This window comes from Chlorocebus sabaeus, chromosome 26 (assembly GCF_047675955.1).
Source record: "Chlorocebus sabaeus isolate Y175 chromosome 26, mChlSab1.0.hap1, whole genome shotgun sequence".
Taxonomy (NCBI): domain Eukaryota; kingdom Metazoa; phylum Chordata; class Mammalia; order Primates; family Cercopithecidae; genus Chlorocebus; species Chlorocebus sabaeus.
In genome coordinates, this window is record NC_132929.1 from 7,561,808 (window position 1) to 7,589,732 (window position 27,925).

The 27,925-nt window shown below is 41.4% G+C and overlaps 1 protein-coding gene across 1 annotated transcript in view; it reads right to left on the minus strand.

Annotated features, from left to right (window-relative positions):
- Positions 1-27,925, minus strand: part of OTUD7A (OTU deubiquitinase 7A) — a 382,132-nt gene that overhangs the window by 173,152 nt on the left and 181,055 nt on the right. The window contains exon 2 of the mRNA XM_008017189.3: positions 22,865-22,987. The gene's annotated coding sequence lies outside the window, so the exon portion shown is untranslated. The remainder of the gene's footprint in view (positions 1-22,864; positions 22,988-27,925) is intronic.

Consider the following 27,925-nt stretch of genomic DNA (forward strand, 5'->3'; position numbering starts at 1 on the left):
CCTTGTCTTGTTCCAGTTCTCAGAGGGAATGCTTTCAACTTTTCCCATTCAGTATTATGTTGACTGTGGGTTTGTCACAGATGGCTTTCATTACATTGAGGTATGTCCCTTGTATGCCAATTTTGCTGAGAGTTTTAGTCATAAAGCGATGCTGGACTTCGTTGAATGCTTTTTATGCATCTATTGAGATGATCACGTTATTTTTGTTCTAAATTCTGTTTATGTGGTATGCTGCATTTATTGACTTGCACATGTTAAATCATCCCTTCATCCCTGGTACGAAACCCACTTGATCATGGTGAATTATATTTTTGATATGTTGCTGGATTCTGTTAGCCAGTATTTTGTTAAGGATTTTAGCATCTATGTTCAGCAAGGATATCAGTCTGTAGTTTTCTTTTTTGGTTATGTCCTTTCCTGGTTTTGGTATTAGGGTGAGGCTGGCTTCATAGAATGAATTAGAGAGGCTTTCTTCTTTCTCTGTCTTGTGGAATAGTGTCGAATTCTGCTGTGAATCCATCTGGTCCTGGATTTCTTTTGCTGGTAATTTTTAAATTAAGATTTCAATCACACTGCTTGTTATTAGTCTGTTCAGGGTATCTAATTCTTCCTGATTTAAGCTAGGAGGATTGTATTTTTTGAAGAATTTATCCATGTCTTCTAGATTTTCTAGTTTATGTGTGTAAAGGTGTTCACAATAGCCTTGAATAATCCTTTGCATTTCTGTGGTGTCACATCGTTTGTATTTCTGTCGTGTAATATCTCCTGCTTGTTTCTTAATGAGGTTACTTAGATTTTCTCTCTTCTTTTCTTGGTTAATCTTGCTAGTGGTCTATCAATTTTATTTATCTTTTCAAAGAACCAGCTTTTGTTTCATTTATCTTTTATATATTTTGTTGTTGTTGTTGTTTCAATTTCATTTAGTTCTGCTCTGATCTTGGTTGTTTCCTTTCTTCTGCTGGGTTTGGGTTTGGTTTGTTCTTGTTTCTCTAGTTCCTTGAGGTGTGACTTTAGAATGTCAGTTTGTGCCCTTTCACTCTTTTTGATAGGTGTTTAGGGTTATGAACTTTCCTATTAGTATCCCCTTTGCTGTGTCCCAGAGGTTTGATTGGTTGTGCCATTCTTGTCGTTAAGTTTGAATGATTTTTAAATTTCCATCGTGATTTCACTTTTGACCCAATGATCATTCAGGAGCAGGTTATTTAATTTCCATGTATTTGCACGGTTTTGAAGGTTCCTTTTGGAATTGCTTTCCAGTTTGATTCCACTGTGGTCTGAGAGAGTGCTTGATATACTTTAATTTTCTTAAATTTATTGAGACTCGTTTTGTGGCCTATCATATGGTCTATCTTGGAGAAACTTCCATGTGCTGTTGTATAGAATGTGTATTCCGTGGTTGTTGGATGAAGTGTTCTGTATATATCTGTTAAGTTCATTTGTTCCAAGGTACAATTTAAATCCATTGTTTCTCTGACTTTTTATCTTGATGACCTGTCTAGTGCTGTCAGTGAAGTATTGAAGTCCCCCGCTATTATAGTGTTGCCGTCTATCTCATTTCTTATGTCTGTTAGTAACTGTCATATAAATTTGGGAGCTCCAGTGTTAGGTGCATATATGTTCAGGATTGTGATATTTTCCTGTTGGACAAGGCCTTTTACCATTATATAACGGTCCCTCTGTGTCTCTTTTAATTGCTGTTGCTTTAAAGTTTGTTTTGTCTAAGAATAGCTACTGCTGCTTGCTTTTGGTGTCTATTTGCATGAAATGCCTTTTTCAACATCTTTACTTTATGTGAGTCCTTATGTGTTAGGTAAGTCTCCTGAAGACAGCAGATAGTTCATTGGTGAGTTCTTATTTATTCTGCAGTTCTGCATATTTTAAGTGGAGCACTTAGGCCATTTGCATTCAATGTTATTATTGAGATGTGAGGTACCATTGCATTCATTGTTCTACTTGTTGCCTGTGTACCTTGGTTTTTTTGTTTTTGCTTTTTAACTTGTCTTTTTGTTTTATACATCCTGTGTGATTTATGCTTTACAGAGGTTTTGTTTTGATTTATGCTTTACAGCAGTTTTTTTTGGATTTCCTCGCATTGGGCTTTGCCTTTCTCTGGTGCCTCCCTGATTAGCTTAATAACTAACCTTCTGAATTATTTTTTAGGTAAATCAGGGATTTCTTCTTGGTTTGGATCCATTGCTGGTGAACTAGTGTGATTTTTTGGGGGGTATTAAAGAGCCTTGTTTTGTCATATTACCAGGGTTGGTTTTCTGGTTTCTTCTCATTTGGGTAGGCTCTGCCAGAGGGAACATCTAGGGCTGAAGGCTGGTGTTCAGATTCTTTTGTCTCATGGTGTGTTCCCTTGATGTAGCACTCTCCTGCTTTTCCTATAATTGTGGCTTCCTGTGAGCTGAACTGCAGTGATTGTGGTCTCTCTTCTGGGTCTAGCCATCCAGCAAGTCTACCCGGCTCCAGACTGGTACTGGGTATTGTCCGCACAGGACAATGCACAGGATGTAAACCATCTATGGGTCTCTCAGCTGTGATGCAAACCATCTATGGGTCTCTCAGCTGTGGACACTAGCACCCGTTCTCCTGGAGCTGGTGGTGGGGTCAAATGGACTCCGCAAGGGTTCTTAGCTTTGGTGGTTTAATATTCTATTTTTGTGCTGGTTGGCCACCTGCCAGGAGGTGGCACTTTCCAGGGAGCACCAGCTGTGGTAGTATGGACAAGAACCAGTGGTGGGTGGGGTCCTAGAACTCCCAAGATTATATGCGATTTGTCTTCAGCTCAGGGTGGATAGGGAAGGCCCATCAGGTGGGAGTAGGGTTGGGTGTGTCTTAGTTCAGACTGTCCTTGGGTGCGTCTTGCTGCAGCTGCAGTGAGGGATGAGGGTGAGGTTCCCAGGTCAGTGGAGTTGTGAACCTTTGAGGATTATGACTGCCTCTGCTGAGTCATGCAGGCTGTCAAGGAAGTGAGGGAAAGCCAGCAGTCACAGGCCTCACCCAGCCCCTGTGCAATCCGAAGGGCTGGTCTCACTCCAACTGTGCCTCCCCTAACAGTCCCAAGTCTGTTTCCAGGCAGTGGGCAAGCAGAGTTGAGAACCTGCCCCAGGTTACCTGCTTCCCAGCTGGAAAAGAAAAGGGCTTGGTTCTACTCCCTGCCTGTGGAGAGTCTGCACAACAGATTTGCACCCTCCCCTGAGTTCTGGCAAAGGGGCTTCCCACCAGGTTCAAATTGTTACAAAGTTCAGCTGGAGACTTCCTTTTCCCTGTGGTGTTTTTCCCCACTCCTCTGACTTCCCTCCTGAAGGATTCCTGTACTGCCAGGTAGGAATGGCCTGCTTGGGGACCCAGGGAGCTCCCAGGGCCTTTCCCACTGCTTCATCTACCCCTATATTTCACTCAGTGCTCTAAACTGACTCAGCTCCAGTTAAGGTTGGATACTTCTCCTGCAAACAGACCTTCAGTTTCTCCACTGGGGGTGTGTGTTTGGGAGAGCAGGATCTCCCTTTCCCACTTCCATAGGTGGGGCACTCACAGTATTTGGGGTGTCTCCTGGGTACTGCAGGAGCAGTCTGCTTCCTTCAGAGGGTCTGTGGCTCCTCTCAGGATTGCTGGTTTGTTCTTGTAGTAGATCTGGAGCTAGAAATACGATGCAAGCTTCGGAATGCTGCTGTGTCCATCTGAGTCAGAGCTGCAATCTAGTCCTGCTTCCTGTCTGCCATGAAGATCCCATATTTTCTTTATCCAGTCTATCACTGATGGGCATTTGGGTTGATTCCATGTCTTTGTTATTGTGAATACCGCTGAAACGAACACACACATGCATGTATCTTTATAACAGAATGATTTATATTCCTTTGGGTGTATAGAGTAATGGGATTGCTGGGTCAAATGGTATTTCTGGTTCTAGGTCTTTGAGGAATCGCCACACTGTTTTCCACAACGGCTGATCTAATTTACACTCCTACCAACAGTGTAAACGCATTTCTATTTCTCCACAGCCTCGCCAGCATCTGTTGTTTCTTGACTTTTTAATAATTGTCATTCTGACTAGCATGAGATGGTATCTCATTGTGGTTTTGCTTTGCATTTCTGTAATGATCAGTGATGTTGAGCTCTATTTCATATGTTTTTGGCCACCTAAATGTCTTCTTTTGAGAAGTGTCTGTTCACGCCCTTTGCCCACTTTTTAATGGGGTTGTTTGTTTCTTTCTTGTAAATTTGTTGCTTGTAGATTCTGGATATTACACCTTCATCAGATGCATGGATTATAAACATTTTCTCCCATTTTGTAGGTTGTTTGTTCACTCTGATAATAGTTTTTTTTGCTTTGCAGAAGTTCTTTAGTTTAATTAGATCCCAATCTTTGCTTTTATTGCAATTGCTTTTGATGTTTTTGTCATGAAATCTTTGCCCATGCCTTGGTCCTAAATGGCATTGCCTAGATTTTCTTCTAGGGTTTTTATAGTTTTGGGTTTTACATTTAAATCTTTAATCCATCTTGAGTTAATTTTTGTATTAGGTGTAAGGAAGGGATCCAGTTTCAATTTTCTGCATATGGCTAGCCAGTTTTCCCAGCATCATTTATCAAATAGGGAATCTTTTCCCCACTGCTTGTTTTTGTCAAAAATCAGATGGTTGCAGATGTGTGGTCTTATTTCTGAGATATCTATTCTGTTCTATTGGTCCGTATGTCTGTTTTTGTAGCAGTATCATGCTGTTTTGGTTACTGTAGCCTTGTAGTATAGTTTGAAGTTGGGTAGTGACACACACATGTTTAAAAGGTATCCATGAACCTCTTCTACTGAGTGGTTTTATCATGGATAGATGTTGACTTTCATACTACTTTTTTCATAAAATCTACTAATATGATGAATTATATTAATGTGCTTCCTAATACTGAACCTAACTGATGTTTCTGGAATAAATCTCCTTTAATCATTCATTGATGTTTCTTTTCATGTGCTTTTTGATTTGGTTTTGCTAATTTTTATTTAAAACTCTTCTTAAAATGATTCCCATAATATTTGTTTATTTTTCTCTCACTTTTACTTTAGGTTCGGGGGACATGGGCAGGTTTGTTATATAGGTAAACTGCATGTCATGGGGGTTTGGTATACAGATTATTTTGCCACCCAAGTAATAAGCATAGTACCTGCTAGGTAGTATTTTTATCCTCATCCTCTTCGCACCCTCCATCCTCAGGTAGGTCCCAGTGTCTGTTGTTCCTTTCTTTGAGTCCATGTGTACTCATTGTTTAGCTCCCACTTTTAAGTAAGAACACGTGGCATTTGGTTTTCTGTAAAATTCTTAAATTAATATAAATAAACCAGATTGAGCTATGGTTTTTACTTTTATGTGTAATCTTTGTCAGGTTTTATAGCTAATATCATATACATAAAACAAAATGGAAAGTTTCACATTCTTTTCAATGCTCTGGATTAACCTAAGTATCACCAGGGCCATTTGATATCTGAAGGTTGGTAGATTTGGCCCACAAATCAATCTGTTCCTGGTCCTTCTTTTTTGGGGAGCTCTTTTACAACTTCCTTGAATTTTTTCCTATGGAAATTGCTCTGCCCAGACTTTCTATCTCTATATGGTTTAATTTTATTATGTCATATTTTCCTAGAGATTTATCCATCTTAACCTGGTTTTCAAATTTATTTGAATGGAGTTAAAAAGATTCTTCCCATGGGCCTAAATCCCCTATATATTTCACTGAGGAAAATAAATGCTACTTGCTGAGTGCCCACAATTACATTGATCGTGCTTAGTGCTTTAAGGGTACGTTAACTCTCATACAGGCAACAATTCCACAGGGACAGTGGTTTTGTTCCATTTTACTAAAGCCCAGAGTGTCCAGTGGCAGAGTAAAGATTCCCACATAGACTCACTTTGATCCAAAAGTCACCATTATTCCATCACACAATACCATCCCTTTACAATGGAACAGGGTGTCTTCAAAAGGTGTCAAGTCAAAACATCTGGTGCCTTTGACATATATTATGTGCACAGATGCATGATTGGAAGCAAAACATTTCCTTAGGTGACACTCACTCAGTTGTACCTTTTCATAGTTTTCTCCCAGTATGGAAAGATGGAAGAAAAGTCTCTACTAAAATTTACATCTTTGGGAATAGCAGTAAGTGTAGGACCTACTGAAGTTTTCTCCTGTGTGCACTGAAATGATATACTCATCAATGGCATATAGAATTCTTCCAGGGTTCTTCCTATGACAGTAAGTGTACAGCTGTCATTACAGTCATGGGCTTATGATCCCAAAAGGGTTACACACTGTTCATAAAAACTACAAATGCTCCTCAATTTATGATGGGGTTATATACCAATAAACTTATCTTAAGCTGAAAATATAGTAAGTTGAAAATGAATGTAATATTCCAATAAATCCACCTTAAAGTTGAAATAGGTTGAAGCATAAGTCCAGATGCTCCTTGACTTATGATGGGGTAACCCTCCCAAGAAACCTATCCTAAAGTTAGAAAATCCTAAGTCCAACCATTCTAAATTTGGGAGAGTTTGTAGATAATTCCTAAAGAATCCACAAGGAATAATAATAGTTTTGAAGAAAAGACTTAAACACAAAAGTGAACTCTGTAAGGCCACGAAACATGGTGACACTTGTTCTGACTTGTAGACAACTACAATCTTGCAACAGTGTAATGTGCCCACACCCTGAAAAGATCACCTTACAAGAGAACCTCAATGTCACAGAGATTATCTCATCCCTGAAAATGCGCAGCAGAGCTTGCCTGACAATTCTAAATCTTCAGCATTGGAATACTTGCAAGGCCACTTTGCTTTGAAAGATTTATGTTTTTATTCTTCAGGCTCACAAATCTAGCTGTTACAATGGCATAAAATACGTGCCTGAATCAGACCAATGTGCCATTGACAAGGGTTTAAAAAAAAATCCAAACAACTTACAAATCAGGTTGCTAGTTTTACTATTGATTCCAATCATTAAATCAGTTCTTCTGGGTAAAGGCATCTTCTTTTCAAGGAAAAGACAGGCTAATGGGTCAGCCTCTCTTCCTGGCCTGCCATTGTCATTGTGACAAATGGTGGGGCACACCTTGTGCATTGAGCTGTCACCCCAACCTACTTGCCTCCTCCTTCTCTCTGTGAAGGCTGCCCTGGAGGACAGGGTTCACATTTTATTTGTCTTAACATCACCACAAGCTGGAATATACCAGATAATAAGTATGCTGAATAAATGAACAAAAGGAAACTAAAAACACTAAAACTACCTTCATACTCCATTCTGATGGGCAGACATGAAAATAACCAAAATTCCATCTAGATTGGAATCAATCCTCTAATATTGCTTACAAGCAAACCCATTGGAATATGAGAAAGGAACAGTTCTCTGTGCCTGGCAGATGAAGACAACTGAAGATAAGTTAAATTTTTGAGGAGGATTAAGGAAAAGTGCAAAGAGGGCATTCCGGACTGGATGAGCGACATGGGTGGTGGCCAGGCACAGATATCCCAGTGTGTCCAGGAGAGCCAGTGGCCAAGAGGCTGGGGGTGAAGGTGAGGGCCAGACCTGGGGGCTGTCAGGGTGAGTAGCTCACTTATGTTATGAGGCCAATGGGAGGCCGATGAGAGTTTCAGAGGAGAGAACTGACAGGAATGACATATGCTTTAGGAAAATACATGAAGATAGAAAAAATTGGCATCCAGAGCCTAGAAGGCAATGGGCAAGTGCTAGCCCAGCTTCTTAGATGTTATCCACTGCATACCCTTGCACCTACTGCAGACTGAATTTTGGTTTATCAGGGAGCAGTTGAGACCCTCGGTTTCAGAAAAGACAGACAAAATTGTTAGCACCCAGGGATGAATAGCAATTGGTAAAAGCCAGCTATTCCCCAACCTGTGATTCACCAATCTGCATGTGCCATGCTGGGCGATGATTCAGTCTGCTTGATGGAAATGGTTGGGTTTCCAACTGGTTGGGTTTAGAGGAAAGCACTTGCTTACCTGAAAGAGACAGGCTTAAATAGAATAGTCCTTTCTCGTTTTGCCTTTCCCCTTCTTTCTGCCTTGAGTGAGGAAATAACATCTGCAAGTCCACCCACCATTCTGGGAGTATAAAACATAATGCAAGAGGACAAAATCCAACAAAAGTTGGGTGGAGTAGGAAGCTATTTCCGATGGTATCATGGAACACTTGCACCAGCCGTAGACAGTCCACCCCTGGACTTCTTATTTTACTTCTCATCTAAGTATCTATTTTTTCAAGCCAGTTAAGTCAAATGTCTGGTTACTTGTAGCTGAATGTATTCCTAATTGACAGATAAAGGTAAAATGACTCAGGTGTCTAAACTAGAAAAGAGGCAATAGAGAAAAAAAACCCAAGGCAAATACCATTTATAAACATAGATGTACAACTTAAAATTAAAGATTAGCAAATGAGTCCAAAAGATAGAAAAAGACATAAAGAGACAAATTAGAGCGTTGGAGCTGCTGCAGCCACCTTGGGTGCTTGGTAGTGGGGGTCATTAGGGTGGAAGGAGATAAGTCTGTGGGGTTCTGGAGATGCCATTACCAACCCTGGAATGCCTCATTCTCGTATATGTGAGAGAAGTGAATTCCCCTCTTGTTAAATCTGCCATGTTTTCTCTCTGTTACTAATGGCCAAACATGATTCTCATGCCAATACACTATCTTAACAAATTTGAGGAGAAAAACCATATGGTCATCTTAAAAGATGCCAAAAAGCCCACAATTATTCATTATACCAAGTTGAAACAAACCAGGAATAGAAGGAAGCTTTTTTCCACTTATTAAATGATATTGATTCTAATTTTTTAGGACTTATCACACCTAACAATGAAAACTTTAGAAGCGTTTCCATCAAGGTTTAGAACAAACTCATGACTAAGTATTACATCAAATGAGAACATTTTAAATGGCTGGAACAAAATCAACATCCAAAATTCAACACTTTTCCTACATGTCAACATTAGCCAAGTTAGAATTTTAAAAACAACACAAAAAGATCTATTTCATAATAGCCAACCAACCCCCACCAAATATCCTGTAAGTTAATTAGGAAAAACACACAAAAAGAAGGAAACCTTTATTTTTTTTTCCTTTGCAGAAAACAATAAACCTTTAATGAGGTATAGAAAGAGAACTTACATAAATGGATGGGAAGACTATACTGTTAAGATGCCAGTTCCTCTCTAATGTGTATAATAAATTGAATGCAATCAATACAGAATTTTTCGTGGAAGCTGTCAAACAGTTTTTAAAACTTAGAAGAATAAGCCAGTAATTCCAAGACAATTTTGATAAACAATAAGTTGGATGTTTGTTCTCCTACACTTCACACATAAAGATATTGTGACTAAAGTGATGGGTACACAGGGCAGACAGAGACACATGGACCTGTGAAGGAGAACAGAAAATGCAGAGATGTGTGAGGGTAGCGGGGAAAGAGAAAGAATTTGGTATATGATAATGGCAGATGCCCTTAACTTCCCATCCAATACCCATTCCCCTTCCTTATCGCTAACAGTCTTTGCTTCTGCTCATGGCTACAACGTGCTAGGCCCCATGTAGGAAGTCCGTGGGCTTAATATACGGGCTGATGATTGGGCTAAGTGAATCAAGACAATTCTGATATCTGCTTTCCCAGTTTTTCCTGCAGCTAAAAGTATCCATGTGGCCAGTTCTTTCTCTTCCATGAGCTGCCAAAATGCAATAGGAAATCTTATAGGCTACTTTTGGCAAATGTTTTGCTTTCCTAAGAAAAGGGGCATGCATAGAACACTCCCACCTTGAAGTGATGTGATACGAGAAGCTGTGCTGGCCTGTGACCATGAGGGATGGGTCAAGAGAACCTGGAAGATGCTACCATGACATCACTGAGCAGCCAACCCAATCGTGCACTGGCTCCCAACTCTGTCTTGTGAAATTAAACATCTCCGACGAAGCTGAAAGCATTGCTAACTGACAGAATGACACACGTAGAGAATCCCAAATTTCTGAGAACCCTGTGAGAAAAGGACCACATTATACGATTTATAAAATAAGTTGGAAATCCATTTGGAAAAAATAAAGCAAGATTCCCTACATCCTATCACTGACCAACAAATTCCACAGGAATTAAATATACATGGAGAAGAAGTAAAACTGTAAGTGTCCCAGAGAAAAGTATAGGTGAATACATTTATGACCTTATGGTAGAAAAGTGTGCTGGAGACCCTGCCTGATGTTGACCACGGCCCCTGCCTTTGTGTTTCTAGATCACATTTCTTGGCCTCCCAAGGCCAAGCAAGGTGTGGCCATGTGACTTAAGTTGTATGAAAATAGAATATGGCATGGAAGGAATGAGCCATTTCCAGGCCTGGCCCCAATCTCCCACGGCATCCCCACTTCTCCCTTATCTCTTATTTGCCAGCTCAGCTCATTAGAGGGGATTCAGCAGACAGTCAGTAACCCCAGGGGATAGTAGAACTGCTGGATGGGAGAAATGTGAGTCCCTACATGATGGTGTTGTCCCTACCAGGCCGGCACATGGCAAGAAATAAACCTGCCTTGTGTTAAAGTGCTGAGATTTGTGGGGATGTTCGTTTTAGCTTTTAGCCAGCCCTAACTAATAGATAAAGCCTTTGTAAGAGCTAAAAGGTGAAGGTCCATCTAATATGGTTTGGCTGCGTCTCCACCCAAAACGTCATCCTGAATTGTAATCCCCATAATCCCCACGTGTCAAGGGTGGGATCAGGTGGAGGTAATTGGATCATGGGGGTGGTTTCCCCCAAGCTGTTCTCATGATAATGAGTGAGTTTTCATGAGATCTGATGGTTTTTATAAGTGCCTGGCATTTCCCCTGCTTGTATTTCTCCTTCCTGCTGTCCTGTAAAGAAGGTGCCTTGCTTCCCCTTCACTTTCCACCATGATTGTAAGTTTCCTAAGGACTTCCCAACCATGCTGAACTATGAGTCAATTAAACTTATTTCCTTTGTAAATTACCCAGTCTCAGGCAGTTCTTTATAGCAGAAGCAAAACAGACTAATAGAGTAAATTGGTACCACAGAGAGTGGGGTGCTGCTATAAACATACCCAAGAATGTTCTGGAAGCAACTTTAGAACTGGGTAACAGGCAGAGGTTGGAACAGTTTGGAGGGCTCAGAAGACAGGAAGATGTAGGGAAGTGGAACTTCCTAGAGACTTGCTGATGGCTTTGACCAAAACGCTGACAGTGAGATGGACAATCAAGTCCAGGCTGAGGGGATCCCCGATGGAGATGAGGAACTTGTTGGGAACTGGAGCAAAGGTGATCCTTTTTATGCTTTAGCAAAGAGACTGGTGGCATTTTGCCCCTGCCCTAGGCATCTGTGGAACTTTGAACCTGAGAGAGATGATTTAGGGTATCTGGTGGAAGAAATTTCTAAGCAGCAAAGCATTCAAGAGATGACTTGGTGCTCTTAAAAGCATTTAGTTTTATTCATTCACAAAGATTTGGTTTGGAATTGGAACTTATGTTTAAAAGGAAGCAGAGCACAAAAGTTCAGAAAATTTGCAGCCTGAAAATGTGATAGAAAAAAAAAAATTTTTTTTTTTTTTTTTTGAGGAGTAACTCAAGCTGGCTGTAAAAATGTACATAAGTAATGAGGAGCCAAATGTTAATCACCAAGACAATGGGGAAAATGTCTCCAGGGCATGTCAGAGGTCTTCACAGCAGCCCCTTGCATCACAAGCCAGGAGACCTAGGAGGAAAAAAATGATTTTGTGGGTCGGGCCCAGGGCTTTGCTGCTTTGTGCAGTCTCAGGACTTGGTGCCCTGTGTCCCAGCTGTGGCTAAAAGGGGCCAATGTACAGCTCAGGTTGTTGCTTCCGAGGGTGCAAGTCCCAAGCCTTGGCAGCTCTCATGTGGTGTTGGGCCTGCAGGTGCACAGAAGTCAAGAATTGAGGTTTGGGAATCTCTGCCTAGATTTCAGAGGATGTATGAAAATGCTGGGATGTCCAGGCAAAAGTTTGCTGCAGGTGCAGAGCCCTCATGAAGAACCTCTGCTAGGGCAGTGCAGAGGGGAAATGTGGGGTCACAGCCCCCACACAGAGTCCCCACTGAGGCACTGCTTAGTGGAGCTGTGAGAAGAGGGCCACCATCCTCCAGATCCCAGAATGGTCGATCCACTGACAGTTCACACTGTGCACCTAGAATAGTCGCAGACACTCAACACAAGCCTGTGAAAGCAGCCAGGAGGGGGTCTATACCCTGCAAAACCACAGGGATGGAGCTGCCCAAGGCCATAGGAGCCCACCTGTTGCATCAGCATGACCTGGATGTGACACATGGAGTCAAAGGAGTTCATTTTGGAACTTTAAGGTTTAAGATTGCTCTACTGGATTTTGAACTTGCATGGGGTCTGCAGTCCTTTGTTTTGGCTAATTTCTCCAATTTGGAATGGCTGTATTTACCCAATGCTTGTACTCCCATTGCATCTAGGAAGTAACTAACTTGCTTTTGACTTTACAGGCTCATAGGCAGAAGGGACTTGCCTTGTCTCAGATGAGACTTTGGACTTAGACTTCTGGGTTAATGCTGGAATAAGTTAAGACTTTAGGGGACTGTTGGAAAGGCATCATTGTGTCTTGAAATGTGAGAACACAAGATTTGATTTGGAAGGGGCCAGGTGTGGAATTATATGGTTTGGCTATGTCCCCACCCAAAATCTTATCTGAATTATAATCCCCATGTGTCAAGGGTGGGACCAGGTGGAGGTCACTGGATCATGGGGGAGGTTTCTCCCATGCTATTCTCATGACAGTGAGTGAGTTCTCATGATAGTGAGTGAGTTCTCATGAGATATGATGGTTCTGTAAGTGCCTCACATTTCCCCTGCTCGCATTTCTCCTTCCTATTGCCTTGTAAAGAATGTGCCTTGCTTCCCCTTCACCTTCCACCATGATTGTAAGTTTCCTGAGGACTCCTCAGCCATGCTGAACTATGAGCTAATTAAACCTCTTTCCTTTATAAATTACCCAATCTCAGGCAGCTCTTTATTTCAGTGTAAAAACAGACTAATATACCATCAAAATAAATTTGATAAAACCGATAATAGCAAAAACCAAAGACAATAAACAAAGTTCCATATGATAAAAAAAAATAGATATTTTAAAGTTATATAACAGAACAAGAAATTTTGGAAAAAACATAAAAACAAGGGATTGGTATTCAATGGACCAATAAAAAATTGATATATTACATGAATGTGCAATTTACAGGAAACTCAAATGACTAGAATCAACCTTAGTCATAATGACAAAAATACAAATTAGACAAGATACCCACTAATCACCCTCACCCACGCCCTCATGCATCAAATTGGCAAGGGAAAAAAAACCCTGAAAACATCAAGTCCTGGTGAAGTGAAATTGGTAGTTTTTAATACTGCTAGTAGGGGAATATTGGGCTAGTGGTGAGGTCAGGAGGGGCCATTTTTTTTTAGCATTTAAAATTGTTTTTAATATAGAATACATATTTTAATACAGAATACATACATAGAATTGTAACTATACAATTCTGCCTCTCAGTGTCTTCCTGAGAGAACACTCTGCGTATGTGTACAAAGAAGCACGTCTAAGGATGCTCCCTGCAGCAAAGCTGGAAATATAAAAAAAGTTTATCAATAGGAGATTGGCTGAATCAAGCCTATTACATCAGTACCTGAACTACATTATAGGTGTCAGCAAGGAAGTGTCTCTAGGACACATGAGATTATTAATGTGTTATAGCATGATTAAACAATACTAGCAGGAAAAAGGTCTCATGGGTAGAAAACTTTCCAGAAGGAAAACTAGCTATGGTCATGAGGGCTCTCAGGAGCTCAGGACCCGGGAGGGAGGGAGCAGGACACTCATCTCTACTTTAAGGCCTCCCAAACTCTTTGCCCCCTGCTCACATAATAAACCACACTTCAAGCATCATTTTCTACTGAAGCTTTTAAATAAGATACAAGAAATGACAGGGGCCTGGGCTCCAGCATGGAAGCAAATGCAAGCAAGAGAAGAGTATAAAGGTGCACCTTGTCTGGCAGGTTATGTGATGCGGGTTGGAGAATCCACGGAGGCTGTGTCGGAACAAACCCTGGGGAAAGGTAGGGCTAGTTTTGAGTTGAAGCTTTGCCATTCTCTTCAAGTGTGGTCTTTAGGAAATCACTAAACCCCTGTGAATCCACTTCCCCAACTATATATGCAGAAGATACCATATCTTTCTTGGAACTGTGTTAAGTTTAAATAAACCTAAATAAAAATATTATACCTATTGGCCTGCCTGCCTGTCCACCTATCATCTACCTTCAATCTACATTCTATCTCTCCCTTTCTTGTTCCACCTGCCTACCTACCTACGTATCTTTTGATGTATATTTGTTCCTGTCTAATTATTTTTTCTCATTGTCTGTCTGCCTTCCTCTTTCCTGATTTTCTGTCTCTCCTTCCGTTGGTCATGTGTCTGTCTTACTATTATCTATGTAGATGTCTCTTTCTTTCTTTTCTTTCTTTCTTTCTTTCTTTCTTTCTTTCTTTCTTTCTTTCTCTCTTTTCTTTCTTTCTTTATTTCTTCTTTCTCTTTCTTTCTTTCTTTTTCTTTCTTTCTTTCTTTCCTTCTTTCTTTCTTTCCCTCCCTCCCTCCCTCCTTCCTTCCTTCCTTTTCTTTTCTTTTCTTCCTTTCTTTCTGCCATCCTATTTCTACCTGTCTCCATCCATCCACCCACCCACCTATCCATCCATCCATCCATCCATCCATCCATCCATCCATCCATCCATGCACCGACCCACCCACCCAGCCACCCACCTATGCATGTTTCTGGGTGTCTATTTGTCAGTATGTCTGTATGTCTTTGTGCTATATATCTGTCTATCTGACTACCTGTCTGTCTCTCTATGCTAGAAACTCTCTGTTTTTCTGTCTCTCCATCTGGGGGTCTCAATGTTTTTCCCATCTGTCTTGTCTGTATGTCTTTCAACCTATCTTGTTTGTCTACATATCTATCCATATGCCTATGAATGTATCTATCTGATTATCCACAACCTGCCTGAATGTCTGTCTATATATCCCCCTCCCTTTCCTTTCTCCCTCTATACCTTTCTGTCTGACTGTGTTTCACTGTCTAATAATAACTGTCTAATTTCTCCCTGACAGTCTAATTTCTACTGACCACTGTTGACCTACCTTCATGGTGCTTGCCACAGAGCAGAGCCTCACTCAAGGTTAGTTTACTTCTCCCTTTTCAGTTCCTTTCACTCCTTCATTGCTCCATTCCTACACTCAGCTGCCATTAACTGGGCCATTGCTCTGTGTTATGTGCTAGGGATACAACCTAAAATCAGGCAGGGACTCTGCCTTCTAAGAGTGTTTGGGCTGCTGGTCTAAAAACAAATGAATGAGGCAGTTATATCACATGATGCTTAGAGCTATGAGAGACAAGATGGTGTTAGGCACAAGGGAAGGGCACCCATGTTAGACTGCAGTGGAGGAGAGAGTAAGAGAGGCTCTGAAGAAGTGACATCTCATCTGAAAACCACAGGGGACTGGGGATTTTGCAAAGAAGTAGAGGGCTGAGCTCCATGTAATTGGGGAAGGGGTATGGACAGTGGGTGCAGAGCCAGGAAAAGAGGGAACAGGGTACATGTAGACCTGGAGAACAACAGAGCCAGGACACAGTCAAAAATTCTAACTAAGGAATTGACAAAATTCAGGCAAGAGAGACTGAAATTGACCTAAATAAATACAGAGATGTACTGTTTTTATGAACTGTAAGATATACCACAGTTAAGATGTCAGGTATAGTCACACTGATCTATAAATTCAATGCAATCCCAGTCAACATTCCAACAGGTTTCTTTGTAGGCACAGACAAGCTGATTCTAATTTTATATAGATAGATAAATAAACTAGATTAGCCAAAACAACATTGAAAAAGAAAAAAGAGGACTCACACACTTGATTTTAAGATGCATTATAAACCTCCCATGGCCAAGACAGTATAGCATTGGGATAGTAGAGGATAGACACACTTATTACTAAAACGAAAGACAACTGATTTTTGACAAAGGCACAAAGACAATCCAATGGAGAAAAGATAAGACTTTTCTAAAAAATGATGCTGGAGCAAATGGACTTCTATAAAGTAAACTCAATCTACATCTTACACCATATATAAAATTAACTCTGAATGGATCATAGACTAGGTGTGCATGTATGTTTACGTGTCCATGTGTGAGCATGTGTATGCATGTGCTGTGTGTGTGCATGTCCATGTGAGTTTGCATGTGTTTAACAGTGTGTATGTGTGCCTGTGACTTCTGTGTGCACGTTTATGCTGAACGTGTGTGAATATATGTGAATGTTTACATGCGCATGTGTGTGTGAATGTGCACATTCGCATAACTGTGTGTGACAGTCTGCGCATGTTAAAAAGGGAGAGAGGGAAGGGTGTCTAAGGGACATTTGGATAGAAATTCCAGTGGGCTGGTTGTTAATACTTGGAAGTTTCCAGCCCACTTAGAGTAAGTGGAACCAAGAGAGTCGACGTAGTGGCTCTTTCCATTAAGAAAAAAGTATTTAGATTTCACAAAAACAGGAGAATTTCAGCTTTTGGGCTTTCTTATTGGCCCATATTAGTTGATTATTTACACGTATCAGTGACTGGTAAAATTCAGTGTTTTATTTTAGTGTCTATCTTTTCAAATATAATAAACAACTTTGCCCAAATAAAAAAATAAACATAAAGGAAATAAATATCTGTCATCATGTATGGATTTGAACTTTTAAAATAGATAACATTGAGATAGGTGGATTCTGAAGAACCCACCCAGCATTCTATACTACCCTGTCAACTTTATGACCTAACAGATTAATCTACTAATTGTTTTCTTCTTGAGTTTCTTGGGTTTTCATTTTTAGTCACTAGAAACACTTACACAAATACGAATCCAGGCAGGCATTCCACAAATTCCTGGGGGTAATTTAGGTCTAGTCCCTGGTTCTCACTGCCTCAGTTTTGAAAGGAGGATTGCAGTTCCTATTTTAATATGGTTGTGGTGCTGATTACACAGCATAGTGTCTGGCACACAGCAAGTACCAAAAAAAGGATAGGTACCCCATAAATATATACACCTACTATATACCCACTGAAATAAAAAAAAATCAAAAACATAGGTATGATTATGATTATGTATATATTTATTTGCAATATGTTGTTAAATTAATAACCTGGGAAACCTAATAAAACCATCTGGAGTTCTATTCCTTCAGAAGATTTGCTGTTGGTACTTTTTATATCAAAATAACATATAATTTTTAAAAGGTTAGTTCTGAATTGAAACTGATGACTATGAAGTCCAAGTTGATAGGATCAGCTGTTTGAGTCAGAAAGAAACTGCATTCTTAAGCAGAAAATTTGTTTGTCTACACTCCCCTGAGGAAAGAATGGTAAAGCCAATTGCATTCAAACACTAAGCATTGGCTCAAGACCAAATAAGAAGCATTGCAGCCCTGGATGATGTAGCCAATGTAAGTTTGAAGCAATTGATTTCAACAAAGAAAACTATTTTGCTACTGGCCAAGGATGGGGTATCTTTCTGAACTGCACATTGTCCCCACAAAGAAGGTACCTCTAGTTTTAAGCCTCCCTAATCAATGGCCAAGGATGCAATTACAGTTGCAGAGAAGGGGAACTCAAATGGAGTGGGAATAAAGAAAGGAAGAGTAATAAAGAATAGGAAAGGGAGAGTAGAGAAGCAGGAGAAAGGAGATGGCAGAAGCCGGGAAAGAAGAAAGACAGCTCTGCTGAGACGCACATATCCAAGAACAATCAACCTTATACATTTCATGGATGCTGCATCAGCTACCTATTGCTGTGAAACAACGACTCCCAAATTTAGGGACTTAAAACAACACATATACATAATCTCACCATTTCTGTGGGGCAGGAGTCAGAGTGCACCTTAGCTCAGGGTCTCTCACAAGGCTGCAATCAAAATGTGAGTTGAGGCTGCAGTCTCATCTGAAGGCTCAAATAAGGAACCTTTCTCTTCCAAGCTTACTCATGTGATCATTCACAGAATTGTTTCTGAGGGTTGTTGAACTAAGAAGCTCAGTTCTTTGCCATGTGGGCCTTTCCAAAGGTGAGATCACAAAATCAGAGTTGTTTCATCAGAGCAACCATGTGAGAAGAGTCAGAGAGAGCCTGAGCAAGACAGAAGTCACTGTGTTTGCATCCTGGTCTTGGAAGTGACACCTGTCACTTCCACTGTATTTTGTTTATTAACAGCGAGTTACTAAGTCCAGCCCACACCCAAGGGCAGGGGACAACATGAAGATGTGATGTCAGGAGGCAGGAATGGTTGGGAGCTGTGTCAGAAGCTGTCTCCCACACATGGCCTTGCAGTGTCTACACCGGAGCTCAAGTGCATTGTGCAGGCCAAAAAGCGGCACCTTCACACGGTGCTACATGATCACTCACAACTTGTCAACCACCATATTTTAGCTGATTGTTATGGAAACATTCCAAAGCTGAAAAAGGGAAAAATGATGATTTCTGGGATCTGTGATATTCTGCTAGAATGCAAAAAAGTCTGATCGATCCCATTCTGAAGCTCTTGAGCAGTGTGACAAATATTTATCTAATTATTCACAATTGGTTAAAATAAAGAGATTTATAGCCCTGTGAGATTAGCCTGCAGGATTGATAGCTTATGACTTTTATTGCCTAGTAAACAAGTTAACTCCAAATTTGGCATTTGTATGGCTTTGTAGAGGTTTGCTTTAACTTAGCATCTCATTTCTGCATTTCTTTCCCAACTGACCTTAAAAATCCCAGTTACCAGCCGGGTGCGGTGGCTCACGCTTGTAATCCCAGCACTTTGGGAGGCCGAGGCAGGTGGGTCATGAGGTCAGGAGATTGAGACCATCCTGGCTAACATGGTGAAACCCTGTCTCTACTAAAAATACAAAAAATTAGCCAGGCGTGGTGGCGGGTGCCTGTAGTCCCAGCTACTTGGGAGGCTGAGGCAGGAGAACAGTGTGAACCTGGGAGGTGGAGCTTGCAGTGAGCCGAGATCGCACCACCGCACTCCAGCCTGGGTGACAGAGCGAGACTCCATCTCGAAATAAATAAATAAATAAATAAACCCCAGTTACCAAATGCTTGTGGAGCCAGATCATTTCTCTTTTTGCTGGTTCCCTTATTAATGAGTTAAATAAAGCTTTGGAACATGGTAACAGATGATTTTGCCTGAGAGTTGAGCTTTTGCATGCTCTAGGAGTAACCAAGATGTACACAGGGAATTCAGCAAAGTGCTGAATAGACACTGGGTTCCTGGCCTTATCTTGACTGGCTGACCCACCTTCACACACTTACGGGGCACAATGTCTGTGGGGATAGCAAGGCCCCAGAGGATTTAAGAACTGCCCTAAGGGTGTGTCTTCAAGCCTTTTGTGAATTTATACTTATGCCATCTCATGGGGGACTGCGTCTCTTTCCATGGCTCAGCAACAGGGCTTTGAAGAGTAAGCCCCGAAACCAAGTTCTGGGTATGAGGGTTTCCTGGCTGGTGAAGCTGATGAACCCACACTGGGGAACACAGACTGCCAGGCTGCTGCTGTATAGGAGATGGGAACAGGAAGAGGGAGATGCAGGGAGGGGCCTGGCCCAGGGCTGTGGAGGAGGAGGGGTTCTTTTCCCCCGAGTGTGGCCAAGCACCTGCAAGCTTCCTGGGAGTGGGCCTCTCTGCAGGGGCTTTGCCTTGGCTTCCAGCCACCTCCATTTGGTTCTCTAGCACACAGGCCTGGAGCGTGGAGCTCACTCAAGTCCAGAGAGCTCAGGTTTCTAAGTGGACAGATATCCCACAGGATGTGCTTTGGGAAACTGAGAAAAGGCAGCCCTGATACTTCCATCCACACACTCAAGTGAAACTCAGTGACTTCTTTGGTGTTGATACAGAACCAGAGGTGTGATTTTCACCTGCACTTCACTCATCCTATAACCTTTGGGTTTGCTCCTGGGAAAACAGAAAAGGCACAGTCCCATCCCCAAGGAGCGCATACAGAGGACGAGGAGACAAGCAAGGATTCCTGGCATGTGAACAGCTGGTAAGAAGGAAAAAGGAGATGTGGCGAGGCTTCAGGGAAGCCTGGGGCTGGAGCCCACAAGAAGTGTCCTCTGGTCCTGGCAAACCCCAGGCTAGCTGGGTTGATATCGCCCCAGAAAGCAGGGGAACCTCACAGGGCCATCCCTTCAGGCTCAGCCTGACAAGAAGCCGACAGAAAGCCTGTCATCTGGATGCAGGATGCAGAGCGGTCTTCTCTGTGAGCACTAGCTCTCATCTGCTTTTAAGAGTTGTGGGGAAGAAAACGAGGCAAGTAACCTTTTCCGAGGAAGTATTTTTAAGATATTAACATGTTTTCCAACAGCAATTTTTTTGAAGACTCAGTCTAATTCATATTCGTGTGTAGCTTCTAAAATAACCTATATTTGCACAAACTGTTTTCTTGGTAAGATTTTCAAAACATTCTCAAGGAAGATGCATTCTGTGGCAATGGGAGGCCAATAGAACTGAAAGGACTTGATCTAAATGGAAAAAAATACCCACACAAAATCTTCAGATAAAAAAAAAAAAACCCAATTGGTTAGTAGTGACTGAAAGGCAAACCTGACAACAGACCAGGGAGGTTCAGGCCCAGCAAGGGGACGCAGTTAAGGGTGACCAAGAGCAGGAGGAGGAAGCCGACAGAGGAGGGCACATCAGGACAGTGTTCGCTGAATACTTCCTGGCGTGGTGGTTTCATTCCCTATGCAACCTTGTAACTGCAGGGACACAGAGCATGGGGCATCTACTCTGTCATTCAGATTTATTAGCATTTTTGCTAAAGGTCTTATAAAAGATCTCAGGAATAAAAGCAGCATCCAGTGGCTCTCGCCCATGTTGCCTGTGTCCGATAATAATTAACAGCTACTGCTTAGCAAGGCCAGCCACAGGCTCTACCCTCCGCCATATGCCTCCTGCGATGGTCACTCCATCTCCTAATTGTAACTGTAAGGACACTAAAGGTTTGTGAGGAGAAATGTTTGCTCGCAGTCACCTGGTTGTTGTATGACAGAGACAAGATGCATACCTAGATGCCTATCTGAATGGTCTAACTTCCGAGTCCTCCTCTTGACTACTTCACCATATGCTCCCTTGTGTGATGACCTCACAACCACAGAAAACGTGAAACATGAAGGACTATGTGACAAAGAAAGTCTGAGGTCCCAATAAACTAATGGCTTAAAAATCATAAGACAACCATCAAGGGATGCTAAGATCACTGGATGAAAATCAGCCAGGGAAGAGAATGTTCACGGGGCTTCAAAGTCTGCCCCATTGCTTACTAGTAAAAGACAAGAATGTAAAAAGTGACTTTATCGGCCAGACGTGGTGGCTCACACCTGTAATCCTAGCACTTTGGAAGGCCGAGGTGGGTGGACTACCTGAGTTCAAGAGATGGAGACCATCCTGGCCAACATGGTGAAACCCCATCTCTACTAAAAATACAAAAATTAGCTGGGCATGGTGGTGGGTGCCTGCAGTCCCAGCTACTCGGGAGGCTGAGGCAGGAGAATCGCTTGAATCCGGTAGGTGGAGGTTGCAGTGAGCCGAGATCTTGCCACTGCACTCCAGCTGGCGACAGAGCGAGACTCCATTTCAAAAAAAAAAAAAAAAGTAACTTTATAAAGAGAGCTCATGAGAAACGACCTTAGCCCAGTGAACAAACTTATCACCATGAGCCATGGGTGCCCACTGGTGTGCTGGAAAGAGAGATGGAGGAAATGTCTATCTCAATCTAAGTATGAGGAAATAATCAGACAAGTCCAGACTGGGTAGCACTCCATAAAACAAGTGGCTCAGACTCTTCAAAGACATCAACATCATGAAAGAGAAAAATGAAAGCAGGGCTTTAGTTCAGATAAAAAGAGACATAACTGAATTCAGTGAGTGATACTTAATTGAACACTAGACAGTGGAAAACAGTTATGAATATTTGGGAGACAATCAGAGGTATCTGGATAGGGACAACATATTTGGATAATATCACTTTATCAATATTATATTTCATAGTGGTAATGGTACTATACTTTTGTAGAAGACAGCTGTGTACTTAGGAGACGATGCCGAAGTGTGTCATGATGTCAACAACTTACTTTCAAATGATTCAGACAAAAAGAATCAAACACACACAAACACATATTTACCATCTGCGTGTGTCTGTTTGTGTATAAACAATTGGTAAATCTGGGTGAAGAATTATGGGTGTTCACTTTTCTACTCCTTCAAGTTTTCTGTCGAATTAAAGCTTATAAAATAAAAAGTAGGCAAGAAGTTATATAAAAATATTTGTTCCAAGAGTGATAAAGCAAAAGAATGGCTATGCTATCAGTCAGATTAAAATTGTATCTTTGGATAAGAAGAGGAAACAGTAAAAGTAAAAATAATTAGTGTGTTAAGATAATGGGACTATTTTTCTTTTGCTTATAATATTTTAAAAATCAATAATGGTTGCAACAGATGACAAATTTTGCACTGGTATAAATCAAGTCACTTGTCAATCACTACAGTTGTTTTTTTTTCCTTTTAAAGAATAATGCCTATTATTCCAATCTCAAATTCTAATGCTGTATGAAATACATTTCATGACTCTTTCTCAACGAACCTTACACTTTATCCGGGCTTTAGGTTTGATTTCCAGGGAGTCCACAGAACCACTACCAGCTCTATTGTCAGAGGCAGTGACTGCACCTGCCCCTCTGGCCTGCCACTAAGACCCCACCAACACAGGACTTACTTTTCAGACACCTGATTCTGGAGGTGTGTGGCAGTCAGGCATGCAGGCCAACGCCGCACCGTCCCTGCTGGAAATGGCCCATTGTTGCCCCAGTGGAAGGTGAGACCACAGCGCCTGAGAACTCTGGAAAAGACAATGAGAATCAAAGAGAATGTTCACACTTCGTGGAAAGTGAGAATTAACAATTTCAATTTTAGGATTTTTTATATTTAAAAAATTAAATATTAATATTTCAACTTTTTAAATGATTTTAAATATTTAACATGCATTTGAAATTGGCTGGTGAATCCTACACCCCTGTCTCCCACTCCCAACACACGACCCCACCCTTTAATTTTTAAATGAATGTCCCATCAGGAGACAGATGAGGATCAATGGGAAAAGTCTCATCTGTGTAGACTTAACAGACGTGAGGGTGGGCTTAGAGCTCCTAGAAGCTGATGTGCCAGGGGAGGGGACTGTGCTTCTCAGCGGGGCTCGAACACTGAACTCTGACTTCTGAGATTCTGGGAGAGAGGTTCTGGGGGTGTGATCTGTGGGGAACCTCAAAGTGAGGGGGCTGTTCATATTTCACACAGTGGAACCAGGTGTACCCCATCTGGACTGGGCATCCCCGAGGTCAGCAGATGTCTGTACATTTTTACCTTTTTAGGTCATTTATCTAATAACTTATAGATAAAATTTAATTTTTACTCAGTTAAATAACATACATAACCTCTAATTTCCACATAGGATAAGGCCCCTAGTTCAATCTAATTCCCATATCTTCCTCTGCTACCTGCTATATTTTGTTGAAATCACTTAAAATGTTAATTTGAAATTCCTTTTGATTTTTGTGTTCTACTTTCTCAGGAATCATAATTCTTAACAACTGCTTTAAGCTTCAGTTCTATATTATTACTTGTAACATGACTGTGTTTTGGTGTTTGCTGATTGATCATAAATAATTTGCATATCTCTCATTGCTCCTTTATTTTTCAATTTTACTAGAAGGCTTGAGTAGTACTTTCAAAATGATTTTGTAGGCAATAAATTTTCTGACTTTGAATGCAAAAGAATAGAATCAATAGCTAAGACAATCTTGAAAAAGAAGGATGAAGTTGGAAGTCTCACATACCTTGATTTCAAAACATACTATGAATCTATGTTAACCAAAGCATGTGGTGTGGGCATAAAGACAGATTTACAGTCCACACAAGGTAGACCAGAAATAAATCCTCAAATATATGGTTAAATCATTTTCCACAAGGGTGCCATGCATAGCTTCACATAAATGGCCAAACGTTTTCCACAAGACCATTCCATGTGGAAAGGACAATCTTTTCAATAAACGGTGCTGGGAAAACTGCACATCCACATGCAAAATAATGAAGTTAGACTCTTACCTAACATTGTATGCAAAAATTAACTAAAAATGGATTGAAGACCTAAATGTAAGAGCTAAACCTATAAAACTCATATAGGGAAAGACTGGGGAAAAGCTTTATGACACTGGATTTGACAATTATTTCTTGGGTACGATGCCACCAAAAAAACAGGGAAAACAGGAACCAAAGGAAAAACAGATAAATTGGATTTCATCGAAATTACAAACTTTTGTGTACCAAAGGACACTATCAAAGTGAAAAGGCAACCAATAGAATGACAGAAAATGTTTAAAAATCATATCTCTGATAAGGGATTAATACCCATCACATATGCAGAACCCCTGTAACTCAACAGGAAGAACCTGAAAAAATGGAAAGATATCCCATGCTCATGGATTAGAAGAATTAATATTGCTAAAATGTCTATATTAACCAAAGCGATTTATAGATTCAATGCGATTCCTCTCAAAATACCAATGATATTCTTCACATAAATAGAAAAAAGGCTGAAATTCATATGAAACCACAGAAGACCTTGGATCTAAAGTGATCCTGAGCAAAAAGAACAAAGCTAAAGGCATCACACTGGTTGTGTTTTCAAATGATACTACCAACCCGCAGTAACCAAAAGAGCATGGCACTCACATAAAAACAGACACATCCACCAATGGAACAGAACAGAGAACCCGCAAATACATCCACACACTTACAGCCAACTCGGTTTCGACAAAGGTGGCAAGAACACACACGGGGGAAAATACAGTCTCTTTAATAAATGGTGCTGAGAAAATCAAATATCCATGTGCAGAAGGATGAAACTAGATCCTCATCTCATCATATATAGAAATCAACTCAAAATGGATTAAAGGCTTAAATGTAAGACCTAAAATTATGGAACTACCAGAAGAAAACATTGGGGAGACACTTCAGGACATTGGTGTGGGTAAAGATCTTTGCATAAGACCTCAAAAAGGCAACAAGAGAACAATGGGTTTATATTAAGCGAAAAAGCTTCAGCACAGGAAGGGAAACAGCTAAGTGAAGAGACAACCTAGAGAAAGGGAGAAAATATCTGCAAGCTTCCACCTGACAAGGGATTAATAACCAGATTATATAAGGAGCTCAAACAACTCCATAGCAAAAAAACAAATAATCTGATTAGAAAATCGGTAAATGACCTGAATAGATGTTTCTCAAAAGAAGACATACAAACAGCCAACAGGCATATGAAAAAATGCTCAATATCACGAATCACCAGGGAAATGCAAATTAAAACCACAATAAGATATCGTCTCACTCTAGTTAGAACTGGCTACTATAAAAAAGACAAAAAAAAAAAAAAAATAACAAATGCTGGTAAGGATGTGGAAAAAGGGGAATGGAAATTAGTACTACCATTACAGAAAACAGTACGGATGTTCCTCAAGAAACTAAAAATAGAATCACATATCCATTAATCCTACTGCTGAGTATATTTTAAAAGGAAAGGAAATCAGTATATTGAAGAAATATGTGCACTCCCACGTTTACTGCAGCACTGTCTGCAATAGCTGAAATGTGGACTCAACCTAAGTGTCCATCAATGGATGAATGAATAAAGAAAGTGTGGAATATATACAGGACGGAATATTACTCAACCAGAAAAAGAACGGAATCCTGTCATTTGCAGCATCATGGATGGAACTGGATGTCATGATGTTAAGTGAAATAAGCCAGGCACAGAAAGACAAATATCACATGTTCTTACTCAAATGTGGGAGCAAAAAAAGTGGGTCTCACAGACGTAGAGAGTAGAATAGTGTTTACCAGATGCTGGGAAGGGAAGTGGGGAGGAAGAGAAGTTGGCTAATGGGTACCAACATGCAGTTAGATAGAAGAAATACATTCTTGTATTTGATAACATAGTAGGAAAATTATAGTTAACAATAAACTACTTCCTGTGTCCCTTTCTTTGTTCACATTTTTTCCCTCAGGAATTTTCAAAATTCCTGTTCTCTCCTGGCTCCACTCAAGACCCAGCTCAAATGCCATGTTTGTCATGAAGCTTACCTAAGAACAGCCTTCGACCCAGGGCCCCGTGTCTCCAATGCTGGACTTGGTCCCCTGCCCACCTCTGGGGTGTTCACTCCATGGACGTGCAGTCCCCTGGTGGAAAATGAAGGACATCCCCGACTAACAACCCTCACACACTTGCACTGGGACAGACACTTTTCCTGCCTTTATCACTTAGTGAGTGGCTTTATCTCTTAGTCTTCCTAAAAGCTTCAAGAGATGAGTGAGTTTCTAGGAAATGGGCTTGCACTGGGACAGACACTTTTCCTGCCTTTATCTCTCAGTGAGTGGCTTTATCTCTTAGTCTTCCTAAAAGCTTCAAGAGATGAGTGAGTTTCTAGGAAATGGACTTTAATTCACACAGTGATCACTCGGTCTGTCTCTCAGGAAGGTGCAGGAGAGATGCTCAGGTCAGGCGTTCATCTCTGCCTTAGGCCTGCTGGTAAGCGGTTTTGTTTATGGTTCCCTAATGGAATAAAAACTTACAGCATGTTCTGGCCAAATTTTCAGGAAATTTAAATTCAGAAGAAATCTGTAACAACTTCTGGAAATAAAGAGGAAAGTCTCTTTTTTTTTTCTTTTGTACTGTAAGATACTGTAAGTCCAAACTATGTCCGTAATGAATTATGTAAAGATCTGGAAGGCTGAAGTGCTTCTCGAAATGCCAATACCTCTAGAGGGAAATGCAAGAAAACAGCCATTGGGTAAAATAAGTTCAGATCTGCAACAAAACACAAGGGAGGGGTAAGGCTATCAGCTAAACTAAGGCTGGGATGAATGCTTCCTGCACATTTTAATCCTGGGGAGAACAGTAGTTTCTAAAATAAAACAGGCATTTTAGACCTGCATTCTGGCTCTGAAATGCAGAATGCGGCGGGATTGGATGTGGCGATGCTAGGCAGACACACCCTTCTCAAAGCCCCCAGTGCTGACAGTAGGCCCAGGGAGCGTGCTAACGCTGTGGACATACTGCGTGTCTGGGGGACTCCAGGTGAGCGCAGAGACCCAGGTCCCTAAGGTGCAGGTGAAAGCCCAAAGAGGCTGTTCTAGCTGAATCCCCCTCTCCACCCGGCCCCTTGGTGTCACTGAAGGCCAGCACATGGGAAACCCGCCAGCTGGGCTTCCTGAGGTCTGGGATCACTACCAGCCATGTCTCCCACTTGCCTGTGGTCTAAGAAGCCACCACGGCTGCTTTGTCCTGCGTCACCATGGGACTTGGGCTGTTCCAAAGGTCCTGGTGAAGATGAAAAGGGACCTCTGAAGATGCTCCAGGGACCCGAACGACTCACTGCTCTAAGCTGAAACTACTGTAAAAATACAAGGCACTGAGAGGGGCTCAAGATGAAGGCAGGACTACAGGACCAGAGATGCTTCCAGGACTGACTGCTGGGAAACAGCAGGTACAAAACGAGCAGCGGCTGCCCAGCAGGGTGCCAAGTGACCTTAGTGATCCCAGAGTGGAGCTCAGAGGCCAGGACACTGCCTTCACAGAGCCAGTGGAGGGGGCCCACGCAGCGCGGGTGTGTGAAGGGTCAACAGGCACTGGCATGCCCTCTGGCCTCCCATGGCTGGGGGCCTCCTCCCTCAGGCTACCTGGATCCTGGGCTCTTGCCGCTCTCCTTGCTCCCTACTCCTACCCAGG